The sequence below is a fragment of the Ailuropoda melanoleuca genome, chromosome 9, assembly GCF_002007445.2.
Source record: "Ailuropoda melanoleuca isolate Jingjing chromosome 9, ASM200744v2, whole genome shotgun sequence".
Taxonomy (NCBI): domain Eukaryota; kingdom Metazoa; phylum Chordata; class Mammalia; order Carnivora; family Ursidae; genus Ailuropoda; species Ailuropoda melanoleuca.
Window position 1 is genome coordinate 796,553 of NC_048226.1, and position 26,567 is coordinate 823,119.

The 26,567-nt window shown below is 51.6% G+C and overlaps 1 long non-coding RNA gene across 1 annotated transcript; it reads right to left on the reverse strand.

Moving 5' to 3' along the window:
- Positions 1–24,498: 24,498 nt before the first annotated feature.
- Positions 24,499–25,722, reverse strand: LOC117803863. Its single transcript, XR_004627988.1, has 3 exons — positions 25,504–25,722; positions 25,060–25,289; positions 24,499–24,978 (listed from the first exon to the last, which is right to left on the reverse strand). It is a non-coding gene; the product is annotated as an uncharacterized LOC117803863 (long non-coding RNA).
- Positions 25,723–26,567: the final 845 nt, after the last annotated feature.

Below are 26,567 nucleotides of genomic sequence, written 5' to 3' on the forward strand. Positions count from 1 at the left end.
TCTTGGTAATCGCGCCTTCCACAGAGAATCGTGAGCCAGTGGCGGAGAGTGGAGCACTCGTCTCTGTACCACGGGGGGCGTATGAAACCCACCAGGTGCCCTGCAGACATTTATGAGCTGAGCCATAATGAACTGAGTTGTTCACGGCAACTTCTGTGGTTATTTCAATCTCCATCTAGTTAGGAATCCCGTAATAAATCCCCGTATTAGGCTGTCTTGTGTATTTATCCATTTTACCCAAAACGCTAAACTCACAAAAGTTCTTTGCAAGCAGTAAGCTCTCTGATGCCCCTAGGGGATGTCACAGGGTCGGGGTCGGGGCAAGGCCTCTGCCGGTCCTCTTGCTCGCCAAGCCTCCCTCCAAGCTGACGCCGGTGCCTGTCCTGAGCCCCGCCAGCTCGTCCCCGTTCCCGTGGCCAGAGTGCTTACGCTCAGTCACCCTCACCCCCCCACACACACCTCTGAAACCTCTCCTTGGGAACAGCAGACTCTGCCTCCCACTCCAGACAGGTTTCTGTGCTGATCTTAATTTGGAAGTAATCACTACAAATTGGATTTCTGTTCGGGACCTCCCACGCTTCTCTGTTAACTCCAGCACGGTAACAAATACCAAAATACTCCTGTAAAAATATTTCTCCCTCAGAGAACATTGTTCTTTGTTCCAGGTTCCTCAGTCTGATGCCGTCTGATCTGGGTTGACTCCCGACTTAATTATACTTTTACTGAGACCTGCCATGTCTCCGTCAGACGCGCCGTGAGAAGAACCAGAGCCAGGATGGAGCGAGACAGGTGTGAGAGGCGGGGCGGGAAGCAGTCTGCCTCGTGGCGTCACAAGAGGACACAGGAAGGGAGGTCACCTCAGCCAAGGATAGAGTGGTCATGCTCCAATAAACAAATGCTGGCAACCTCCACCCGCACGTTGGAAAGGTGTTGCCGGAGATGGAAGTTTCTGGAATTCAAAGCAGGGGCTTTCTCCACCGCTGAGAGGCAGCACGTCTGCCACACATCTCGCTCTGACACCTCTATTTGGAGGGAACAGATGGGGACTGGTGGGTGGGAAGCCCGGAGAAAGGTGTGGAACGTACCTTCTAGATCAGGGATCTAAGCGGGGGAGACTGTCCTGCGGCCGACAGACGCGTGCGATGTCTGGAGAGGTTTTGGTTGTCGCAGCCGGGGAAGGGGGGTGGTGGGGGGGGAGTACCACAGACAGCTGGAGGGGTGAGGCCGGGGATGCGGTGCCCAGGACGGCCCCAACAAAGGATTATCCGGGGTAGAGAGGCTCTGACCTTCCCCCCGCAGACAAACTGTACTCACTGAGCAGAGGAACGGTTCTGTTCTCTCTCACCATATTCTCTGTGTTTAACTGGTTATTTGAACAGCATGCATCAGCTCAGTGAAGAACCAGCAATACGCTTTCTACAAAAAGAGGGAAAAACTCCTCTAAAAACGGCCGGTGAATTCAGGTCAATAAATGCAAATAAAACCACAAGTTGTATATTAATACCGAAAAAACTTTAATTTAAGGCAAAAAGAGAAAGACGAAAGGGGGGACTTTACAAAGATAAAATGTACAATTACCCATGAATGCATAGGTCTCCTAAATCCTTAAATACTAAGTAAAATGACATCAACATAAAATTGTTTTAAAGCTGCAAAACAGGGTGGGGGATGAATAGAAACAAGATACGGGCACGCCTCGTTCTACTGTTTTGTGTTACTGCACTTCTCAGATACCACACTTTTTACACACGGACGGTTTGCGGCAAATCTGCTCACTTGCTGTGTCTGCCTCACATGTCGGTAATTCTCGCGCTATTTCGAACTTTCCACCATGATTATATCTGTGACAGTGATCTACGGTCAGGTGATTACCGCTCCCTGAAAGCTCAGATGATTTTTTTGCAATAAAGTATTTTTAAATTAAGGTTCCACCAGGAGCCTGCTTCTTCCTCTCCCACTCCCCCTGCTTGTGTTCCCTCTTCTCGCTGGCTGTCTCTATCTCTGTCGAATAAATAAATAAAATCTTAAAAAAAAAAAAGAACAACAGAAGAGGTGCAAAATTGGCACAGGAAAATGTATGTGGTTATTAAATTTATGCCCAAATCAAACCTTTACTATATTATAAGTAACAACCGTTTAGAAAATCCGATGGCAGAGAAGATACCCTTGACAATAGAAACAAAGAAATACTGAAGGACAAATGTCATACATCTTAGAGCTCGGTGCTAAAAACTTTAAATTCCTATTAAAAGCCATAAAAATGATTTTAGGAAATGAAAAGCCTCCCTTGTTTTTGTTTGGAAGACTCTTCAGTGGGGATGCTTTCAATCCCTGAGTTTAATCTCTAAATTCAGTGTGTTCCCTATCCAATTCCAACAGAATTCTGTTTGGAATATGATAAATTAAAACCAGATTTTATTGGACAGAATTAATCCAGAATTGGGATCAGTAAAAGGTCTGACAAAGGAGAATAATGAACATGACCATGGCATTATCAGGTATTAAAACATTGGTTAAGGCCATGGACATTTAAAACAGTATAATTTTAGAGCAAAAGAAACGGAGAGATCACATAGGAGAATAGGGAGTCCAGAAATGAATCAAGTACTTATGGGAATTGGCTATTTGATTAAAATGGCATCATTAAATTTGTCTGCAAGAATGGATTACTTAATGAACCTTTGGGGAGACTCGTTAGTTATATGAAAGGAAAAAATTTGGATTTCTTACCTTATTCTTCATGTGCAAATAAACTTTACATGGATCCAAGAATTAAATATAACAAATGGAACCATAAAGGCTAAATTGAAAGAATACTTACAGCCCTGTGCAAACAGATTTAAACACAGATTAAGATGAAAGTGGAATGAGTCTTAAAAGGGAAACCCCTTTGGGGGTGTGTGGTTGTCCCAGGGGCCCCGTGGGGTCAAAGGCCTCCTGGCAGGTGAATCCTGAAGCCGAGCTGAGGTCAGGGAGTGGGCAGGTGGGAAGTGTGCTCCAGGACAAGGCTGGGCCCTGAAATGCCCTTCCCTCCATCACCCTGTGTCAAGGCCACTGGAGGAAGAAAATGCAAATAATAGCGATCATACCCCCAAACTTGGCGGTGTTCATATGCAAAGACACCTTAAAACATGCAAACAACTCAGTTGTTAGAAATCAGTGGTTAGAGAAGTGGTCATTGATGGATGTGGAGGATACTGGATGACCACCAGGGTCTGGTAGGAAATCCACAGCTCGCGAGATCCCGCGCACGGTAACAGAACACAGCAAGGGCTAGGCAACAGACCCGACACGAGGTGCCTGTGACCCTGGCAGAGTGCTGGTCACTGAAGGAGCTGGGACAGAGGCGGGCAGGCAGGAGGGCCCTGTGAAGATACCGATTCCCCACGCATCAATGCCTGGGCTGGGCCGGGTCCGCTCACAAGGCGTCTGCCGTTACCACTGCTGCTCTACGTTTGGGGCATCTTGCCAGTTGCTTCTCTGCAGCCGACCAGGCTACCAGCACAGCTGTCATGCAGAAAGGAGCTGAGGTCCCTTTGAGCAAATCTACGTTTCCTCAGCCCAGTAGCTTTCAAACTCCAGCACGGGCCACAATCGCCGGGTATTTCTGATTCCGTAGACCCTGGGGCGGGGCCCAAAGATCTGCTTTTCTACCAAGTTCCCAGGTGCTGCTGATGCTGCTTGTGGGGGGACCCTGCATCGAGATTCACTGGATTCTTAAATGTCTTGGGGGGCCAGTGTAACCGGAAGCTGCAAAGTGGTTCTAGCCTCTGAGAGTCCCTTGGACCTGCCCTCTAGACCAATTTCATCCACAGGACTTTCCGTGGGAGGCAGGCCTGGCAAGGGATTGTACATGGGTGACAAATGGCTGTCATTCTTTATTGCCTTCTTCCTACACTAATTGGTGGGGAGGTGTTGGAGGGACGAGGAGGCAGTAGGGCTGGCCTTGTGGGCACATGTGTGGCTGAGTGCTTGAGATTTCAAAGCTCATAGGATCTAGATGCAAGTTCTAAAAGTAACTGTTGGCCCATCAAATCCTAATCTGAAATTTCAAACGTCTTTTGAAACTTCCTAAAAGAGCACAGCTAGAAGAATAAATGACCAAGAGTGATAGACAGCTCAGGGACCGGGAGGGGCTGGGATTTACCCACCTTGCATAGAAAACGATTTTAGGGGCAACAGTGATAAAACACTTGGAGTGCAGATACGAAGAGAAACGGTCTATAAATCATGCAGGAGGTGGTCAAGCACAAGATCAAAGAACGAGAAAGATGGCTGTGTGGTGGGCCCAGCACCAGTGAGCAGCACGGAGGGGAAGGGTTCCTCTACCATCACGTTGGAAACCGAAGATTGAATTTGAAAGAGGAATTAGATTCACAGCTTCTTCGACCCACCACAATTGAAGTGAAATCTTTAAAAATAAGAAATCATAGAGGAAAAGGTAGCTGTCAGAATTTGCCATTGGCCATGCTCCTGTGGAAGTAAGAAGGGGGGAAGGGGACCACACCTGCGAGCGCCCCGTGTGCCACAAGGATGTTTCCTTGTCTGGTTATTGCTCACAGCAGTCCTGGGAGACAGGTGTTACCCCCAACTTTCAGACAAAAACCGAGGCATGGAGAGTCGGACTCAGCAGGGGGGCCAGCGGCAGCGCCCCATCCTGGGTGACTCCATGGTGTGCTGCCCGTCGACTGCCCTCCAGCCCTGGCTGCAGAGGATGTGGGGCCGTCCGATTTGGAAGATGCAGCTCAGTGCTGGTCCGGGGCTAGACGGTCCTTGGGGTGGTGGCAGAGGAACAGGTGAGCACCAAGANGGAGAGTCGGACTCAGCAGGGGGGCCAGCGGCAGCGCCCCATCCTGGGTGACTCCATGGTGTGCTGCCCGTCCACTGCCCTCCAGCCCTGGCTGCAGAGGATGTGGGGCCGTCCGATTTGGAAGATGCAGCTCAGTGCTGGTCTGGGGCTAGACGGTCCTGGGGTGGTGGCAGAGGAACAGGTGAGCACCAAGACTGAGCTCTGGTCAAGCTGCCCCGTGGCACAGACTTGATGAGTCTGGCCAGGAAAAGAGGGGCTTTAGTGCATCCCAGGGGCCACGTTCCTGGAACGGGGACAAAGACAAGCAGCTGGGTCCCAGGAAAGGTTGGGATGGTTGGTGGGGACACTGGGGCTCATAAGAGCCATAATTTGTTGCCCAGCCCTCCTTGCTCCTTCAGCCTCCAATCCCAACGGCCCACGTGTAACCCTAACTCCCTTTTCCAAGAAGCCTGGGGAAGCCGCGTGGGGTCACAAATGAGCAGGTGCACCGGGGTAAGGACACGGGTTAACGGAGCTCCTGCCACTTCCTGTCCAGCAGCCTCACCCCCCTGAGACTTCCAAAGCCCACCTTGCAGAATTCGTGCGCGGACTACGTGAGACAAGTCCATCGGCTAAAGCATTAAGCGTGGCGGATGGCGCAGAGTAGGGACTCAGTCAAAATCTGTTGAGTAAACCAATACGTTTACTTGCTCAATGTACGTATTTACTCATTAGCTCTGAAGAAAGCTGGAAGCCCGGGGGAAGGAGGTCTAGCTAGCTAGCGGTGTCGGGAAGACAAGAATTTCACATTTTTCATCTGTTGTAGTTGAAACCTTCCAATTTGGGAAACCGGGTCAAGCCACATCACTGTGCATTAATTGTAAGTTGTGGTTCCAGCAACCTGTGGAAAGATGGGGAAGCAGGCCAGCACCTCCAGTCTCCCGCGGCAAAAGACGGGCCTCGGTGACAGTTCATAATCACCGCCCCCTCCAGCTGCAGGTGGCCGCGGCCGGGCAGCTTACAAGCAACTGCTCACGCCAGGACCGCATGGGACAGGCTTTCAAGGAGGGTCGTGCCATCCCATTTCGTGGGTGGGGCAACTGGGGCTCCAGGACGTAGCACACACACTCGTTCACCTTGTCACTGATTTACAGGACGAGGCCGTGGGGAGTCCTGCCTGGTTCCATCTGCCTGTCTCCCCGGAGGCCCCCAGGTGAGGGTCTGAGGGTCCCATCTGCAGGCTGCACTCCAGCCTCACTTCAGAGCCAGTCGGCAGGAGACAGAAGCAGCACAGCNTAGCACAGCAGACTCGAGCCCGTAGGCTCACGAGGCCGTGGCAGTGGACGTGTGGCCAGAGCACGTGAATCCAGCGCAGCCGAGGACTGGGGCTGACGGCATCTCCCTGGAGAGACAGGACGTTGCGCGGGTGGGGAAGAACCGGCTCTTCATTGATCAGCTAGTACGTGCCACGTGTGCGTGCGTTATCCATGATGCCCACGGCGTTACTGATACCATCACCATGGTTCCCTTTACACCACAGCTGGACCAGAAGCTTGGAGACCGACACATTACGCAGCATCTCAGACGGTTGTTTACTAGGATCCCAGGCCTTTCTCTTCGAGGCCCTGTGACAAGCTGAACCCTGATATCTATCCTCTCTGCTTTCTCGAGAGAGATGAGTCACAGCCTGTGATTAGGGCTGCCACAGGGAAGGCAGGAGTTACGTGGAATGCTCTGGATCCCGGACGTGAATTCTACTCAGCTACCAAGTTCCCATAGACAGGCAGCCCAAGTTGGGTGGACGAGGGCCCCTCCTGCATCCTGCACGTGTGTAGGAGGGGCGACCCCAGGGAGACGCCAGGCTGGAGTCTGGAGCACTGGCAACCATGAAGACCCTGTGGGGACCCCGCATGGGACCTAGCACCTGCTACCTTCAAAGACAGGGAGCCATGGGCTCCTTGCTCCCTGAAGGCGGCCACCCCTTGCCAGCCTGCCCTCTGCTCCCGCTCCTCCCGGCAGAAGGGAGAGGCTGATCCCCTGGTGATGCACTGCCGGCCCTTCCCAGGGTCCTCCCCTTTGACCTTCCTGCATGTGGGCACGCTCTTTCCCCCTGGCGCCCTCCCTCCCCGCTGGCCACGGCCGCCTGTGCCCTGGGTGGGACATGCCTGTCTGCAGTTTGGGGAGGTTAAGTCCAGTTCAGAGAAAAGAAGAAGGGAACCAGACTGTGGCCCCAGAGCCAGGTGCTCGCCCAGCCGAGCTCTACTAGCTGGAAAGCTAGCTGGGGGCCCTCCAGCTGGTGTCCCTCTCTGCAGTGATGAGAAGCCCTAACATCCCAGCGTGGGCGAAGTGGAGAGGAGAGAAGGACCCGGGGTGCTGTGGGCTCACATGCGAGTTCTGTGGGTGTCCCTGTGTTCTGAGGGCGCACACTGCTGGTTCCCTGCCCGGAAGCCCTCACCGCTTCACCCGCTACGTGTGGGGGCGCCTGGTGGTCCAGACTGGCTCCCAGGGCCTCAGACTGCCTGCTCAGCACTGTTGCCACGCCCAAAACTCCCGCCCAGTCCCCAAGTCTGTGGCGCCCTCGCAGCTGGCTGCGTCGCCGGCTCAGTGACAGAATCTTCCAGACTGAGGGGGATGAGCTTGTCCTGGTTCCCCTGGGACTCTCCCGATTTTAGCACTGACCGGCCCACTTCCTGGGAAACCCGCCAGTCCTGCCAAACCCAGAGAGACGGGTGCTCTACCAAAGGCTGGAGGGTTGGCCTGAATTATTCTTCCATAAACTCATTCGTTATCTTCTGACCGGCACAAATGACACGGCACTGCAACGCTTTTGTGATCAAGGCACTGACGCGTTAGTGGCAAACATTTGAAATACGCTGCCATTTTTGAAACCCTATATGGGGGTTTCCTTTTATCCTTAACATGTGGAGCGCCTCAGGCTTTGGGAAACTTGCAGCGGCGGGAGGATGGGGACATGCAGAGGTGAGAGAGCACAGCACGTTCTGGGCCCGAAGTGGTGAGAGTATCCAGCGGAGTTGTAGGGCATGAGCCCTGGTTGTGCTGGTGAGGATGGAGGGGTGGCGTGGTCCCCGGGCTCCATGGGCCAGGCCAAGGACTCTCTCATCACCCTGGGGAGCCATGAACAATGTTCCAGAGAGTGCCACGGCTGGATCAGAAAGGTCACACTGGTGAGTTTGNGGTGAGTGTGAGTGAGCTCTGTGCAGGTGAGTGTGAGTGAGCTCTGTGCAGGTGAGTGTGAGTGAGCTCTGTGCAGGTAAGTGTGAATGAGCTCTGTGCAGGTGAGCTCTGTGCACGTGAGTGTGGGTGAGCTCTGTGCAGGTGAGTGTGAGTGAGCTCTGTGCAGGTGAGCTCTGTGCAGGTGAGTGTGAGTGAGCTCTGTAGGTGAGCTCTGTGCAGCTGAGTGTGAGTGAGCTCTGTGCAGCTGAGTGTGAGTGAGCTCTGTGCAGGTGAGTGTGAGTGAGCTCCGTGCAGGTGAGTGTGAGTGAGCTCTGCAGGTGAGCTCTGTGCAGGTGTGAGTGAGCTCTGCAGGTGAGTGTGAGTGAGCTCTGTGCAGGGAAGTGTGAGTGAGATCTGTGCAGGTGAGCTCTGTGCAGGTAAGTGTGAGTGAGCTCTGTGCAGGGGAGTGTGGGTGAGCTCTGCGTAGGTGAGTGTGAGTGAGCTCTGTGCAGGTGAGCTCTGTGCAGGGGAGTGTGAGTGAGCTCTGTGCAGGTGAGTGTGAGTGAGCTCTGTGCAGGGAAGTGTGAGTGAGATCTGTGCAGGTGAGCTCTGTGCAGGTAAGTGTGAGTGAGCTCTGTGCAGGGGAGTGTGGGTGAGCTCTGTGTAGGTGAGTGTGAGTGAGCTCTGTGCAGGTGAGCTCTGTGCAGGGGAGTGTGAGTGAGCTCTGTGCAGGTGAGTGTGAGTGAGCTCTGTGCAGGTGAGTGTAAGTGAGCTCTGTGCAGGTGAGTGTGTGTGAGCTCACTCAGTCCCTCCTCTTGCCCCCAGGATTGTGCCGGCAGCATGGCAGCACGCAGCCCTGGTCTTCCTCCGGGTGTCCGTGTCCGAAAGCTGCGCCGGAGCCTCTCTCAAAAACAATGGTCGTAATTGGCAGCACCGTCTTCCAACAGTTCTGGCTATGAAAATACTCACGTAGAGTCAATTTCTCTTTCTAATGAGAAAAGCTAGAAAACAGAAAGCGTTGCCCCGGGGCCTCAGCAGGTGGGGGCTGTGCGACTTAGGATATCCTGTCTCCCTCTCTGGATTCCTGTAAAATGGGAATGTTGGTGGCGTGGGGTGAGCTGTCAAGACCCAGCCCGGATGGGTAGGATTATAGTCCATACCAACGTATCATGGTCTATCAGTGCATGAGTCAGAAACATCAAAATCCTCTTCAGAACAAGGAGCTAAAATGGTAATTTTCATGATCTTGCTCACTCAGTCAGTAAAGATGTACGGGATGGCTACTGTAGGTCGGACACCATGCAAGCTGTGGGCGAGGCGGTGCGGGGCAAACACAGGACAGCTCCGCTTAGGACTCCAGCGGGAGGTTCAAGATGGGCAGGAGCTGCAAAGTGTGAGGTATGGGCAGAGAAAGAGGGAGGCAGGGAGGCTGGGGTGGAGGCTGTCCCCACAGTCCCGGGCCCCCTGGCTTGCAGCTTTCCTTCGGGATGAGCCCAGTCTACCTCCACCTGCATAAGAAAATCTGCCGGAAAACACAAGAGGATGTGCTGCACCCCGGTCCCCACCTTGGGGGCCCCCCGGTCCTGGGAGGGAAGGTACCGGGGCTCATTCTTCCGGCCTCACCAGGAGCTTTCCCAGTGTCAGTGAGCGTTGACTCCTCAACTTGTGCCTGAACTATTTTTAACCGCCTGTCGCCATGGCAGCATGAGAACCGCTGGGAGAGATGTGGCCTTTCTGACTGCACTCAAGACGCCGGCTGCCCACTTGTCTCACGTAATCCCCGACGTGCCAGCTCCGGGATCATCCGCATTACACCTGCCTTCTACCGGCAGAGCTGAGCTCTGTGATTCTGCACCGCAAGGAGGGGTTTTCGTGAAAATGACCTGAACCAAATACAACCACCTCCCTTCCCGAGTCTGTTCTGGGGCTCAAATCCAGTTACGAACGCACGGGGCGTCTCTGCGTGTCCCCGGTAGCTTCTGTTGCCAAAGTCTTGTGGCAACACGAGTGCCCACTTGTGCCCTTCATGTCTTGCTCACCGGCCGACGTTTGTGAGCCTTCCATGGCGTCTGCAAACACAGACGGTGTCAAGGCCTTCCTGACAGGTGGTGATGTCCTTGCCCTTTGTCCAGACCGTGCAGCGTCCCTGCAGAGCCGGGTCCTGCACCTGCGTCCCCGGGAGAGGTGGGCGCCATGGCCCTGCCTGGTCCCTACTGCAGAGAGCACAGGGACTGCTGTCTTTCCCCGCCAGGCCCCAGCCTGGGGATAGAGGCAGACACTTGGTTCCGTTTGCTGACTGCAGGAAGGGAGGGACACAAGGGCCAGCAGCCAGTGAAGTGTGGTATTGTGATTTATAATAAGAAAGATATATTTGGTCTTTGTCCTGTTCCCCGCAGAGAGCTCCAGAAACCTTTGGAATTTCCCAAGTGGTGAGAGTCATAAAGCGTCTGTTGTTATGGCAACGAGGTGACTTTGTTACCTAAGGATGGGGGCTGGTCACCCCAGGAGCCCAGTGTGATTGGAGGGCTGGAACTTTCAGTGTCTACCCTCCCCCACTTCAGAGAGGGGAAGCTCAGTCACCAGTGGCCAGTGATGTAATCAATCATGCCTCTGCAGAGAAGTGTCCAGAACAACCCAGCAAGGACAGGTTTCCAAGACCTTTCTGGTTGGTGAACACCTGGCATTACAGGGAGCCACGGGAGCTCCGCCCTTCTCCCCACCTGGCTCTCCGCACCTTTTCCTTCGGGCTGTCCGTTTTGTAATAGACCAGTGATCCAGTAAGGCCGATGCTTCTCTGAACTCGGTGAGCTGCTCACAGACCGCAGGAGGGGCCGTGGGAGCCTCCCATCTGCAGCTGGGGGGTCAGAGGCACAGGGGACAGGTGGGACTGGCTCCTGGCATCTGAAGTGGGGACAGTCTTACAGGATTGACCCTTTAGCCTGCGGGATGTGATGCTGTCTCCGGGTAGATGGTGTCAGAACTGAGTTCAGCTGTGGGAGCAGCGTGGTACAGAGGACAACCCCACCTGCAGAGCGGGGTGCAGAATCATAGCAAGCCGCGGAGGCTGCCTCTGGGAGAGGCTTCCCCAGTGAGAAAGGACTTGAACCTGGGCGTGGAGGGTGGAGGGAGAAGAAGGAATCCCCCCCCCCACCCCGCCAGCGCCTCTGATTTAATCCTCGCATTGTCTGCACTTTACAGATAAGGAGGCTGAGACCAGCGGGCGTGAAGAGGGGCCGAGCACTGGCTGGTCAGCTGGCGGCTGAGAGAGCTGCACCCTCCTCATGCTTTGGCTCCGAAGCTCTGGCTCTTTCCTCTCCGCTTGGCCCTCTGGGAGGAGGAAGGGAGTCGAGTGGGCAGGGGGCATTTCCAGAAGAAGGAGGACAGCAGTCCAGCTGGCCATGGCGACACCCCCTTGAGTGCAGCCGCCCTCCACGCCCTGCATCGCACGTCGTCGGGAGCGGCCGGCCCTGGGCACTGGATCGTGGGCACGTGGGGAGCAGCCGCATCTCGCGAGGTGACAGGTGCGCAGAGCAGGTGTTCTGAGGAGGCCTCGAGCCTGGAGAAGCGCCCTCACCCCGTGCACAGAGCTTCCTGGGAGACTGCACAGAGCCTAGCTCAGAACACGGAGCGCAAGGTTGTGACTCGCGTGTGTCCTGGGCCTTGCACCCTCCTCCTCGTGTCAGGACACCTGCCCTTGGACGGCCAGCTGTCGCGTCTCTCCTCCCACCCCCTTCCCACTGGCCTCTCACTCCTTCAGACCCAGCCTGCAGCGGGACCTGCCTTCTCTGATTCCTTTGCATACACCTATGTCTGTCTGGATTTTCTAGTTCTTTCAGAGGACAACCAGAAATTCCTTCTTTTCAAAATTATTTTTGCCTGTGGAATTATCCTTTAAGACACTTTATTAAAAAACAACAGTTGAGCAGCCGAAGCTTACAGAGTCCAGTAACTTAGTGGTTCACTCTAAATTTTCCAGCTACACAGGATGGCCCTAGAGGTGACAGATGGAAAGAAGGAAGAAGCACTTCCAAATGTGGCCTCTCCCCGTGATTGCAAACAGAACTTCGGCAGAGGTAGGGTCCGGGGGCGCACCTGCTATGACAGGAAATGACGTCTTCCTGGAGAAAAGCCGCTGTGGAGGGAAAGAGTAGTTCCGGGAGCACAAGCCTGAGACGGAGTGGCCACCTGCATGGTGTCACCGAGAACTGGTGGACCTGGGAGCCGGGACCCATGGAGGGGCCCAGGAGGCCTTCAACCTGGTCTTGGTTCTGCAAACGGCCTGAGAAGCACGTCCCACATCCAGAGGGAATGCACCTTCAGTGATTCCGAGGAGGCCATGGGGAGACCTGGAGGGATTCGTCTAATTGGAGAGGAGGCTAAGACCTTGCATCAGGGCCCCTCAGGCCAGAGAAGTTCGGCTGGAGACTAACGGACTGGACCGCAGTCCCCAGTCCCCAGGGAAAATGCTCCAGGCCCTTGCGGGTACCTCAGAGACCGACTCACCCATTCATTCTTTGCCCCACCCCAGCCCCAAGGCTCCCAGAAAGGGGGGACTTGAACAATGGGGGTCTGATAGGTGTTTCAGCCTAGTGTCCCCCAGGCTTGTTTTTAAAAATAACTCCTACGCACAAGTAATCTACCCTTTGTAGGAAATTTAGAAATACAGAAAGGCACAAAGGAAAGAACCAGGTGTGATCCCATTACCCAGCGATAATCATTCTTCACATTTTGGAATCTAGTCTTCTCCGTGAATATAACGTGTATTACACATGCACGCATGTGTGTTTACTTATATGCACTGATTTATGGAAACGCACACTTATGCAATGTGTGATTATTTTTTGCCAAAAAGCATCCCATCATGGCTGAGAGCCCCGATGGCCGCCAGACTGCCTGCGTTCTGACCCCGGCTCTGTTAGGTACTGGCTGCGGGGTCTGGATCTTAACCCATCTGTGCCTCAGTTTCCTTACCTGTCAAAAGCCAACCTGGTGGATGAAAAGTGGACTCTCGTCCTTGCCTGCAACTGCAGTTTGGTGGGTCGTTCGTGTTTCTTGTAATCCCTTGCTCACACCCGTCCCTCTGAGGGTTTGCGTCCTGTGTGTGAGACTCCGCAAGGTCTGGCCATCCCCAGTGTGGGGCTCGGACCCCAGCCTGCCTGCCTCCTCAGCCTCTGATTATCCACCACCTTCGCTGTCCCTTCGACTTTTTTCCACGATTGGCTCCTTTCCACCCATCAATATAATCAAGTAACATGCTGGCTTTAAAACGTGCTAAGTCTCTCCCATTTTAAAAGAAGACACAAAAACTCTTGCTGAACTTTACGACCTCCATCCCTTGTCAGCCTGGTTGCTAAGAGCCGCCTGGACCCACCATCTATCTGCTCAGCCTGGTGCGGCTGCCGTCCCACCGACCAGAACTGCTCGGGACGAGGTTCCCAGTGGCATCCCGGCTGCCAGGTCCAGTAGACACGTCTCGATCCTTGCACTTGGCATAACCACCTGCTCCTTCTTTCCCTTGTCCTCCTGGATCCCACACTCTCCTGCTTCCTGGTCTCCCTCCCTCCTCTCCGTCCGCTCCCTACAGGATTCTTTCTGTTCCCCCCACTGGGGAGAGCTGCTTCTGCTCCCCAGGAACCTGACCAAACTCACTCACACCCATATCCTCTCTACTTGTAAATGCGGACGTTTCCTGAATGTATCTCCAATCAGACCACTTTCCTGAGCTGCAGAGCCACACACCCAACTGGACACCTCCCCTAAGACATGTCCAAGCCATCAAATCTATGTGTCTCCCACGAAATGAAACACCTTTCCCACAGACCCGTCCCTTCCCTTTCGCGTCTTTGGAAAGAGTCAGACTCCTGTCCCTATTAACGTGTCAGGGACTCATTTCAAAAGGAATCAAAGCAGTGGTTACATTCACAGCTGAGTTTTTGGAAGAAGAAGATGGGGGGCGGGGACGGGGGCAGCAGTGTTCCTAACATCACACCTGCCGCAGTGCTCTATTCTGCGTGAAGCAGGCCCTGATACTCGGCAGACAGTCAACACTTACAATCATTAAATGAATGGAAGCTCATGGGACCAAGAGTAATCGTGTTTTACAAAGCGTTTCAGCTGGAAGCTCGCAAAGGTTATTGGGGCCAACTGCAGCCCAGAGAGGGGTCCGCGGTCCTCCGTGCGTTTCCAGCCGTGCAGAGAAGCAACCTCAGACCTGCCCACTCCCTCCGCAGGGTGATTGCTCTGGGGGGACGATGAGGCACGGCCATCAGACACCCCTGCAATTAGCTGAGGGTCTTGGGCCCGGCTGAGGGGTTTGACCGGACACCCTGCAGGTCTGTGTCCTTAGAACGGAGTGGGAGCTCCATGTTTCCCGCAGAGGATTTTCTTACCGCGGGCTGGGCTCCTGGGCCCTGATGTCACCGGAGGGAGCGCACTGCTGTGTGGTTATGGACATCCTAGGGAGGGAAGGGCGCGCTCTCTCTCTCTGTCTCTTCTTTTTTGGTCAGCCTGAGCAGGCTCTGGGATCAAGCGGCCTCCGAAGACTTAACCTTCAGCTAAGCGAAGTAATAGTTCTACTGTTAAAGTCTGTTGGTTGGGCCTCCTTCGCTCCAGCCAGTCAGTGGCCATGATGTATTTCCCGCGTCTCTGTTGCTCACGGGTTTGCGTGATCATACACATGACGCTGTACGTCGGCACGTGACCAGAGGGGCTCAACCTCTACCTGGATTTTCGTCTTATCAGATCAAACATTTCTATTGTCGCTCTTCTATTCTATTTTTATTTAGCAGTATTTTATTTGGAATTCTATTTTGTCGGGTGTAGGTGCTGCTGCACGGAACTGCCTTTGTTTTATTCTATTTTGTCCCATCCCTGTATTTTTGTCTTTTTTCTTTAATTTAGTTTTAGGTGTGCTTCAAGGAAACAGCAAAGATTTGAGTTTGTTTTTGAGTCACATTTAACATTTATTTTATCTTGTCTTAGATTTGCTAAGAACTTTTATTATTTTTTTAATTTTTTAATTTTTTAAAGATTTTATTTATTTATTTGACAGAGATAGAGACAGCCAGTGAGAGAGGGAACACAAGCAGGGGGAGTGGGAGAGGAAGAAGCAGGCTCATAGCAGAGGAGCCTGACGTGGGGCTCGATCCCATAACGCCGGGATCACGCCCTGAGCCGAAGGCAGACGCTTAACCGCTGTGCCACCCAGGCGCCCCTGCTAAGAACTTTTAAAGTGACTTTGTGTTGAGGCTTTTTCTTTCTTTCTGTTTTCCCCCCTCACTCCTTGGCCCCTGGCAACCACTGATCTGCTTTAAAAATGATTAATCATAGCTAATTTGAAGGGAGAGAATAGTACAATAAATCCCCACTCAATTCCAGCCCACCCTGCTGCACCTGCCTGCTTTTCCCTCGACACAGGATCGTGTGTGTGTTCGGTTGGTTCCAGATGATGTGAAAGCTGCGTTTCTCAAACTTTGTGTTTTCAGGACCCCTTTGCAATTTTAAAAAATATCGAGGACCCCAAACAGCTTTTGTTTGTGTGAGTTAAACTTTTGATATTTATCATATTAGATATTAAAACTGAGAAACTTTAAAATATTTACTTATGGATTCATTTGAAAATTACAACACAGCCATTACATGTTCATATAAATGTGTGTATATATATTATAGTAAAGTATGTGTGTGTGTATATATATATATATATATATATTAAGGATTTTATTTATTTGACACAGAGAGAGAGCCTGAGTGGGGGTGGGGGATGGGGAGAGGCAGAGGGACAAGCAGACTCCCGGCTGAGCAGAGAGTCCAATGTGGGGCTCGATCCCAGGACCCTGGATCCCTTAACTGGATGAGCCACCAAGGCACCCCTGATGTATATTCTTTAAATGAAAAATAACTATATTTAAAAAAACCAACAAGAAGAATGACGTTGTTTTACATTTTTACAATTCCCTTCAGTGTCTGGTTTAAGGCAACTGGGATCTAAGTAAAAGACGGCTAGATTCTGACACCTGCTTGTGCATTCAATGGTTACATTATGTTGTTTGATGGAAATACGTAAAGGCAATCTGGCCTTGTACAGATTCCCATTTGGAAAAGGAAGGTATATTTTAACAGTCCTTGAGATCTTTGTGGATATTCTTTTTTGATACTCTACTGACACTTGATAAAGATTAGTTTTTAGATGTTATTTGCAATGTGGAATCTGACATTATATCAATGAACTTTCTGTACTTGGTTACATTAAAATCCATTGTTCTCTCTTGTACTTTGCATCTTCCCTCATACATAATTTTGTTTCATCATGCCTCAGTCATTTGGAAAACATTGGCTACTAAGTTATGTGGATGTTCCAAATGTCTACATTTTTTGTTACACAATATCAAAAAATTACATTTGTTAATATCATCACTAGTTTTTCAGAATATCCCTACGTTCTGGCAAACTGGCAGATGCTTTTCCTAAATTCTCATTTCCATTTGAAAGCTCAAGTTTTATGACTGGCAACAAATTTGGTCCGCTTTTTCACTTAAAGTGACACCTGACTTTGTTCATGTTTGGGAAAATGCCTGCCAAATACCCAAAAGGATCAAATTGACCATAACTGAATGGACCATAATTTACTTGTTAGTTGGTTTTTCGGGTAAACACCATGCTCCGTGAAAGCAGCAGCTAGCTCAGCTCAAAATGCAAATAACCCCACGAGACCTTTCCTTGAGACTGTCATCCTCGGGTACAGAGCAGAAGGTGCTTGAAGGGTACTTGAAACGGAATTAAGGAAACCTCATTCAAACGGAGCGGGAAGGCCAGCATGGGGAGCTCTGACACCTGCCACTCCCACAGCCCTTTGCAGATCAACCTAGCAACCCTGCAGAAGGGAGGATTTCCTCCTGCCCCGGCAACAGCCCAGCCAATGAGAAGCCGCTACACTTAGAGCTCCCAGTGTCCTCCAATGGGATTTTAGTTTACATCAGCCCCTCCCAGCCCCGCCCCCTTTCGTCTATAAAAGAGCCGCCCCTGCTTGGTTCTCCCAGGACCCTCCGATGCAGCGAGGCTCCGTCCTTTCCAGCTGCTGTTCCCAACCAAACCCACGTTGCTGGTAAGATACTTGGCTCTTTTACCTTTAAAATCGGTTGAACTTTGCATTTAATCATGTAGAATATTAAAAAGATGTATTCTAAAAGGTCAATATTTAACAAAATAGTTTTTATTGCTTTATATAGTACATTCTTTCTTTTTTTTAATTTAATTTTATTTATTTATTTGACATAGAGTGTGAGAGAGTACAAGCAAGGGGAGTGCGAGAGGGAGAAGCAGGTTTCCCGCTGAGCGGGGAGCCCGACGTCAGACTCGATCCCAGGACCCTGGGATCACGAGCTGAGCCCAAGGCGGACGCTTCACCGACTGAGCCACTCAGGTGCCCACATAGTACATTCTTAAGTGAAATAGGCTGTTTAAAATTTCTCGTTATGACTACGTGGTGGTAACGAACACTGTGACTAGAACAGTTTGCTGCCATGGCCTTGACCTGTGCCAGAGCACCAGCGGTTTTACCTGCTGTTGCTTCTGCACAATCCCGGCTGAACCTCGGGGACCCCTCTGGGGTCTGTGGGCCTCACACTGAGAACTCCTGTTTTTAAGCCAATCCCAGACCTTCTATCGTTCACCTGTAAATAATATGTATCTCTCACAAATGCGGACTTAAAAACACATAATCTCAATGCAGATAATCACACGTGACACGACTAATAACATACTCTCAGTACCCCCTCAGATACCGCGTCCAGCCTCTGTCCAAATTTCCTCTAATGTTTCAACACTTGTTTTTTTAAATATATACAGTTGCTTTATTTGAATCAGGATCCAAGTTACGGCCACACCTTGCATTTTCGGTTTTGTTTCTAAAAAGTCAACTTCAGTGTCCCCTCCTCCTATTTTTATTCCATGTATTTGTTGAAGAAATGGGATGAGTTGAGCTGTGGGATCTTCAGCACCGGGCTTTGGCTGATTCCATCCTCCCGCCCTCATTTTACGGTTTGGCCTTTGTTTTCCTCCGTCAGCTCAGACAGGTTAGACTTAGAGCAGGACCTCTGGGCCTCCGCTGCTGACGTGTTGGACCAGACCGCTCTTGGCTGTGGGGGCTCTCCTGGCACAGTGGGGGTGTTCAACCGCGTCCCTGGCCTCTCCGCACTGGAGGCCCGAGCATCTTCTCTGCACTGTCCCTGGGGCACAAGGCACCCCCAGCTGGGAACCAGTGCTCTCTGGAGGCTCAATTAGAGTCTGGGTCAGCTTTTATTTTGGCAAGAGTAAGTCAGAGGTGCTTCGGAGCCGTCTCATTACGTCCTTTATTAGCTGGAATACTTTTCTAAAGAAGAATTTTCCCTGATTAACTCTTTGGTTACCCTGAAATACCGTCCCTATAGAATGAAGCTGGATAAGCATCTATTTTTTCTCTTTATTTACTAGGTTTTGGAAAAATAAGTTGGTGCCTGTGATATAATATACAGATAAATTTGGTCTTTGTCCCTGATGGTTGCTGAGGGATGGGAGTGTCTTTTGTTCTGAGATCTCTGATGATAGCAGGGTTGAGGTGAGGGAGTGACCTAGGGCGGGGTGCCTGTGCGGGGTAGGGCTCCTGCTGGAAAGTGATTACAGGGGGAGCTTTCAGCCCCACCCACTGGCCTGGGCTAGAGATGGAGCTCTAGAAAAACTTCGGACAGAGATTCCAAGAGCTCCTGGGTAGCTGTGCAGGAGGGCAGGCAGGGAGGGTCAGAAGCTCTGGGCTCCCCCCAGACCCGGCCACAGGGGTCTGTCCTGTGGGGCTGTTGCTGAGTTTCATCCTTTATACCAAAGTGGCCACAGCAGATACAGTCCAGCCAGAATCACCGTGTTCCCCTCCCTGGGCTCAGGTCACTTCGCGTCCTCATGGTTAATCCATGTGTGGTTTTCCACAGTCCCACCATTAGCACATATTGCTCCGGGTTTGTGTTTGCATGAAGATAACAGGTCAGGGATGTCATCTCAGTGTAGATTTGATTAGGAATGCTCTCTCTCCTGCTGTTTGTTTCCTTCCTTCCTTCCTTCCTTCCTTCCTTCCTTCCTTCCTTCCTTCCTTCTGGTATTCATGGACCATCCCACACCACAGAGGTCACATGCTGCTAATTGTCACGAACAGCAGGTCTAGCTCCAAACAGGCACGAAATGGTCCTGGCGCTGACATTCTGATGAGGAGGGACAATTAATGCGCTGTCACCAAATACGTGGTGAGTAGTACCCGGATGACAATTGAGAGGGTGAGTGACAGGTCTGTGGGTGACATCATTCGGTCCATTTGCTGAGTCGCCCGGACAAGGCGCCAGGTGCTGGTGAAGGCGAGGCCAGAGGCTTTGGTGAAGATGGCGGGGTGAGCGTGTGGACTCCCTGGGTCACATGCAGCAGCGGGCACTGGCTGACACGTGTGTCCCGGGCCCTGTGAACACGGCCAGGGTCTGATGTGGCCTCTGTTCACAGGCCAGCAGGATGGGAAGATGTGAAATCCAGCCAAACCATAAGAAAAGTGCCCTCACGGTGCATTCGGAGCATTGAAGGCCCTCCAGAGCGTTCCCCGCGATGGCCTGGCCGAGGGGCAGGGGAGGCCACCCAGGGCTTCAGAAGAGGGTGCTGGGCAAGGGGACACCACCTTCAGGTGGAACCGTGGAGTGGCAAGGGTCTCCTCGGAGCAAGCCCCTTGTCATCCTCCTATTTGCCCATCCCAAAGTGGGTTTCCTGGAACCCCTGCATCAGAACAGCCGGGGCCCTGCACAGGATACAGAGTCCGAGCGTTTGGGCGCAAACTGGCGTTGTCAGTAAGCGCCTACCTTCTTCCTGAGCAATCCGAGTTTGAGCATCGCTCCAAGGGTGGTCCCCGCATCAGGTCCTGCAGGAACGTGCTAGAAATGCAAGTTCTCAGGCCTTGGAGACGCTTCCTGGATCAGGGACTCGGGGGTGGGCCTGACTCTGCCGGGATGCTGACGCACGGCCCGGTGGCAGGAGCCCTGGCGGAAGGCAAGGGCCCTCAACAGAGGCCAACTTTAGAACACTCCTGGGAGCTTAACGTTCACAGGTTGCCCACCACTCAGGCCCCAGCACCCAGAGACCCCGGTTTAGTGGGTCTGGGGCGGTGTCCACACAACCGTAAGCACAGCCCTGGATGAGAACGCCCAGGACAATGGTTATCTGGGGGCGCGTTTGCATCCGTGGGGTGCTTGGTGAGGTCTGGAGACATTACTGGTTGTCACCACTGGGGAGGGGGTGCCGCTGGCGTCTGGTGGAGACGGGCCAGGGATGCTGCTAAAGTCTGTGGTGCACAGGACGCCCTCCCCCACTCGCTCCCCAAGCCTGCTTGCCCCAGCCCTTCTCAGCCAAGCCTGTGCTCGCACATCACGTCACTGAGAAGTAACCAGCTCTCCTGACCCACTTACACATTGCTTAAAAAAATTACAGAGTATGCATGACCTTTTAGCATAACATACGATTTACTTCCTTTTATATTTGTGTTTCTTTCTTACCACTTGACTACGCTTCATGAAGGTATGGATTTTTGTCTGCTTTCCTTTTTTCATTGTTGTTTCCCTAGTGACACGGTCTGGCACATAATAAGCCCACAACTATTTGCCGAGTGAATGAATGAATGAATGAATGAACGAATGAATATAATGTAAAGTTAACAGATTACAATATAACATTGCACCTGCAGGGGTGCCTGGCTGGCTCAGTTGGTGGAGCATGTGACTCGTGAACTCCTGGACGTAAGTTGGAGCCCCACGTCAGGTGTAGAGATTACTTAAAAATAAAATCTTTAAAAATAAAAATAATAAAAACAAAATTGCACCTGCAGTATAATTGAAGTTTTGTAAGAAATATATGTAAAATATTTATAGCTTTTCTTCTAAAAGCTGTTACACAACAGGCATTTGGATATTTCATGATGCTTTTATTTTTCCTCCCCTTGCACGTGAAGGAATACTCTGCCTTCCTCTCCCCCAACCTCTAGGGGAAGGAAGGCGTCCGCTAGCCTGGAGTTTCCCCGGGGAGAACTGGGGAGAAAGAAAGGATGAACTGCACAGAGTGAGGCAAGTCCACCTAATTTAATGCTGGGAAGGGAGCAGAGGCTCTCGACGAGGAAGAGAGACGCAGGGACGCCTTGGTGTTGGGGTTGACGGACTGCTGGCGGTGGCTGGCAGGGGACCGAGAGAGCTGTCGGTGTGCAGGTGTCCAGAGACGGGGGAAGGGGAGGGAATGTTTAAGAAGTGCTTTGTATGGAGTATCAATTGGATTCCCTTTGATTTTCTTTGAGGATCTCCAGGGAACATCTCAGTTCCTTTTGATTACTCTTGGAAAATGATTTTCAAAACACATAACCAGGCTGGGACTGGACCGCGGACCCCTGGCTTTTGTGGGAAAGAAACATATGGCGATATTACAGTTGGTTTGTTCCCAGTGGCCGTGTCATGTGAGGGTTTAACCTTCTTCTTTATATGCTTCTGTCCTTTTCACGTTTCCTCATCATGAATGTATTCCTTTTCTAATAAAGAAAACATGCTCTAGGGGCGCCTGGGTGGCACAGCGGTTAAGCGCCTGCCTTCGGCTCAGGGCGTGATCCCGGCGTTATGGGATCGAGCCCCACATCAGGCTCCTCCGCTAGGAGCCTGCTTCTTCCTCTCCCACTCCCCCTGCTTGCGTTCCCTCTCTCACTGGCTGTCTCTATCTCTGTCAAATAAATAAATAAATAAAATCTTTAAAAAAAAAAAAAAGAAAACATGCTCTAACAGATTTCTTTTCCCTTGAGTGTCTGTGTAGCAGCCAGTAGATGCCTGGGGCATCGTCCCCTGCCTGCCTGTTCCGCGGCCCTGGGGTGGGACAGAGAGCAGCTGGCTGCAGGGGGTCTTCTCATGACCGTTGCTCAGCCCTTCTTCTGACTTTCACGCGACTCCCCCTCTGGCTGGCTCTTCTCGGGCTCACCTTAACTCCCCAGTGCCCCCGGCAGCCGACAGCTCTGGGCGGGCCCCTCCTCGTCTAAGCTCCGGGGGGCCTGGAAGCTGCCCCTGGCTTTACCCTGTCTCTCCCTAAAACGGGGGTTTGGTTAATGGCTGTTCCCATCCGACTCATGTACATGAAAGCTCTGTTTGCTTATCTGTTTTCATTTTAGATTTTATAAAATTCCATCATGACCCTCGGCGGAGGCTGCCTTTCCAGATCCTAGGAGAGGTGGCTTTGGGCGGCCACCCAGGGCGACCACTGGCTCTGCTTCGCCCAAGACCAAGGGGGTTTTCAGGACATGGGCCTTTTCAGTGCTGAACCAAAGTCCTGACAAATCGGGCCGAGGGGGGCGCTGCCGGTGGCCACAGACGTTGATGCCACTGTCTTCGTCCCCTGCGGCATTTAGCCGTGACAGGCACACCCTTCTGGGACAGGTGTGCTCTGTCCATGACAGATGCAGACTTGCCCCTTTCTCTCCCGGATCATGGCAGGAACCACACTGAAATGCAGGAACTTCCCTCCGTGTCCGTTGGTTTAAAGGCAGTGACCAAATGTCAGAGCCAGATAAGGGGCCTCAGAGGAAACTGGGGCAGCGTGCCTGCCCCCCCAGCGCAGAGACTCGCAGCCCCAGGGAAACGTGGCGGAGGGGCTCCGAGGGGTCTTCTGCTCGGGGGCTGCCCCTGGCGCAAGCAAGCCCACCGGCCACTCCCCCCGGGTCTGCACACAGAGCTGCGTCTCCGTGAACATGTCGCCGGGGCCCCCGTCCTGGAATTTGGCACGTGGTGAAGCTCCTCCAGGGGGTGAGAAGGGTTTGAGGCCAGGAGCCGCCAGGCTGTCACGGGCACAGCCCAAGCCCACAGCGTCTAACTGGGTTAGCTAAACAAGGATGCTCCTTGGAGGTGCCGCCGCCCGGACGCTATTTTGGGCCTTTCCGAGGAACACTGGTGCTCATGACTTACACTGGATCGAGTGCCTATTTAGGGACATTCGTTTGGCTGAAATATTTGCTGAGTATTTTTGTACAGTCCTTCAAATCTGAAGAGATAAAGACAATTTCGGCGGGAGGCTTCGGGGAGGGCGGGGAGGAGGGTGCGATCACAGTGCCCGGCAGGAATGCCGTGCGACACCTTGAACACGCCCTCTTCAGAGCCAGGACATCAAGAGCAGAACAGAGGCGACCGCCTAAGCTGGGCATGAGACGAACGCTGTGAGCTCGCCGCCTCCGCTGGTTTTCCCGTAGCTTCTACCTTCCCCGAAGGACGGGGTAGCGTTCAGGAAGTTCAGGGGGTCCTCAGTCCCTCTGTCGGGAGAACGCGGGCAGGCGTGGGGAACGGTGGGCGCGCTCACTTCCAGCCTCACCTCCAGGTGCAACTCCACCGAAACACTTGGCGTCAGAGACGTCCCAGGCTCTGTGATTTGTTCGTGGAGGGCGTGTGGTGCGCCCGAGTGTCCTAGTCTAGGTTCTGCATGAAATCACCTGGAGATCTTTTAAAACCACTCACCACCCTCGGGCTCTCCTCCATTCAGTCAAACCACTTCTGGGGGGAGGACCCCGGTAATTCAGCGTGGTTCCAACCTTACTGTGCTTAGGGATCACCTGCAGACTGTGTTCTCCTGAGTGGCGGGTCTGGAAAAGGCCCGAGAGTTTGCGTGGCTGGCACATTCCCCGGGGGACTGCCGCTGCGGCTGGGGGATCACTCCGAGAGCAGGATGCGGGCAGAACAGGTTGGACCCGTTGCTGGGAACCCGGGGGGTATCTCTGATGGGCACTACCTGTGCACAAGGGTAACCCCAAGGCTGCCGTTTCTCCAGCCACATAGAATGTGAGTGGACCACGTGTCCTGGCCGAGGCCTCTTCCAGCCCAGCCGTTCCCCAGTCCCAAGGATGTGGGGCAGCAGGGCTGGAGTCAGCTTGTACCAGCTCACAGGAACTGGCTGTTGCATTTCCTGGAATTTTCTGAGCCTTTGTCAAGCACAACTGTTATTAAAAATTCATATATATTAATTACATATAACTAATACATAAAATTAATATATAAACTTCCAATTAAATTCCATTAAAAACAAAGGTGATAAATACTCAAGTTCCATCCTTTCCTAATTACTGAATACCTTCCACTATGACCTGTGCTCATGAAGTTCTTTGGCTCTGCTGGGTCTGAGTGCTGGGAATACTGCAGAAAGCTCTGCCTGTCTTCCCAACTCCGCACTCAGTGACAGCCTGACGGCAGCTTAGAATAGGCCTTGGTGCAAGCATTTACCAAGCCAACTGGCAGGTGTAACAGACCAGGGCTTCGTTTAAGATCGTCTACGCTTAAGAAAGTATATGGAGGAAATGATGTCTATTACATACATAATGGAGGAAAATTATAATACTGCAGACCAAACTTCAGGTTAGTGTGGAAACTGAAGCAGGTTCCAGTTTCATGACTGTGATTTGTTCAGGGTGAGAAACAGTTGAACAGTAGATCACATATGTGATGGGTTCCAGTACACTTTGGGGGGAAGGAGCTGGTGGACTGGGACGCAGTCCCATTTGTGAAGTCGTGGTTGACTTGCATTCATAGACTGGTGATGTAAGAGTTTGTTTTAAAAAATCAATGAAACTGTTCTATGAAAACCAAAATATTATGTTTTTTTATGATTTGTAAATAGCGTACTCCATGCCGTTTATATTAATCAGGTTTAGATAAACTTCTATGTGTGTGTCTGTATAGATGCACATACATCATGCACATATGTCTAGACACGTTTATATGTGTAAATATACACATCCATTTTCCCAGCAGGAAACCAGTTGCCGTTACCAGGACGCCACAAGATGTGCAAATGCCAGTTTTCCAAGGTATTTTCCCAAGTTGCTTCCCAGGTGACAGTACCTTTGAGCTCACAATTAGAGAGAAGTCTTGAGAGGCAGAAGTGACTCAGAGTCTGGTCCCAAATTTCCACTGAGGTGTTTGGGGTTGACGCCAGAGCCTTTGTGATGACATACACTATAAAGAGATGTATACACATGCATGAATATAGTGTGAGCACACACACACCCCTGTACATACGCTTACACGCACACAAACCTGTGAGTCCTCACTGGGTTCCAACTTGATTCAATATTACTGCTTTACATAGGCTGGTGCCCGAAGTTTTAAGGGGTTTCAGGAGGGTCTCACCGCCTAGGCAGCCTTGTGCCATGATGGTACCCACGACGGTTGCTTTGAAGGATGGTGTCCCTTAGGAGGCTTATTGCCATCACCAGAGTGGGTAATCCAGCCAACCTGCTAAGTGTTCCCGTGCTTATAGCACACACCTGAAGAAACAAAAAGCCTCTAGGACTTACAGTCAGAAAGTAGCTCTTGTTCTCCTAGGAATCTCACCCAAAAAAATAATGATGAGCACTGTGGGGAGAGAATCATCAATGAACAGACTCAGATGACTGAACTCAGAAAGCTTATGGCCAAGTTTGTGTGGACTGTCTTGTTCTTGGGCTGCCATAACAAGTACAACAAACATTTATTTCTCACAGTTCTGGAGTCTGGGAAGCCAAAGACCAAGGTGCTGGATGATTCAGTTCCTGGAGAGGACCCCTCATCTTCTTGCTGCGTCCTGCTATGGTGGAGAGAGAGGAAGCAAGGTCTCTGTCTCTTCTTACAAGGGCACTAATCCCATTGTGAAGGCTCCATTCTTATGACCTCATCTTACCCTAACGACCTCCCACAGGCCCACCTCCAAATACCATCACGTTGGGGGTTAGGCATCGACATATGAATATTGGGGAGGGGGAGACACAACACAGAGTGCGTCTGGAGGCGTGTAGGCTTCTCTGTGGGGGTCTGCAAGTGCTTCCACACCAGACCGTGGCTGATGGGTCTAAGAGAGAACGTGAGCTTTGCCCTGGAAATAGGGAGCTCACATTCGTTTTCAGCAATAAGAAGATAGTAGTGTCATAATGATTAGGAAAAAAAACACTATTTGATTAAAAAAATGTAATCTTAAGAATCTAAGATGATTCTAAAGTTAATCTGAAAGAGCAAACCTGTGGTAAAACTCAGGAAGTTTGGGAGAGGAGGTAGCTTAAGGAGGAATGTAATGGCCATTACATCTGACACTGTAATGTAAGCTTAGAATCATCAGAAAGAGGGGACACAAGTAGAGGGACAGGTTGATCAAGTAATAGAATGGGAAGCTCACAAATAAATTCAAGTTTTTATGGCAACGTAGCCTATGGTAAAAATGCCATTCAAAAGCAGTGGGGAAAAGAGAGATTCTTCAAAAATTTCATTAGGGTAATTAGTTTCTCATTGGGAACACAATTAATCTCAATGCACATGTAGTTAAGTGCACAGACGACAGACCAGAAGAAGCAAACATCTAACTGAGAAATACCAAACCCAAAGAGCATCAGTAGAAGGCTGTTATTTTTTTTAAAGATTTTATTTATTCATTTGAGAGAGAGAGCGTACCCAAGCAGGGGGAGGGGCAGAGGGAGAAGCAGACTCCCCGCTGAGCAGGGAGCTGGACGTGGGACTCGATCCCAGGACCCTGGGGTCATGATCTGAGCTGAAGGCAGATGCTTAACCAACTGAGC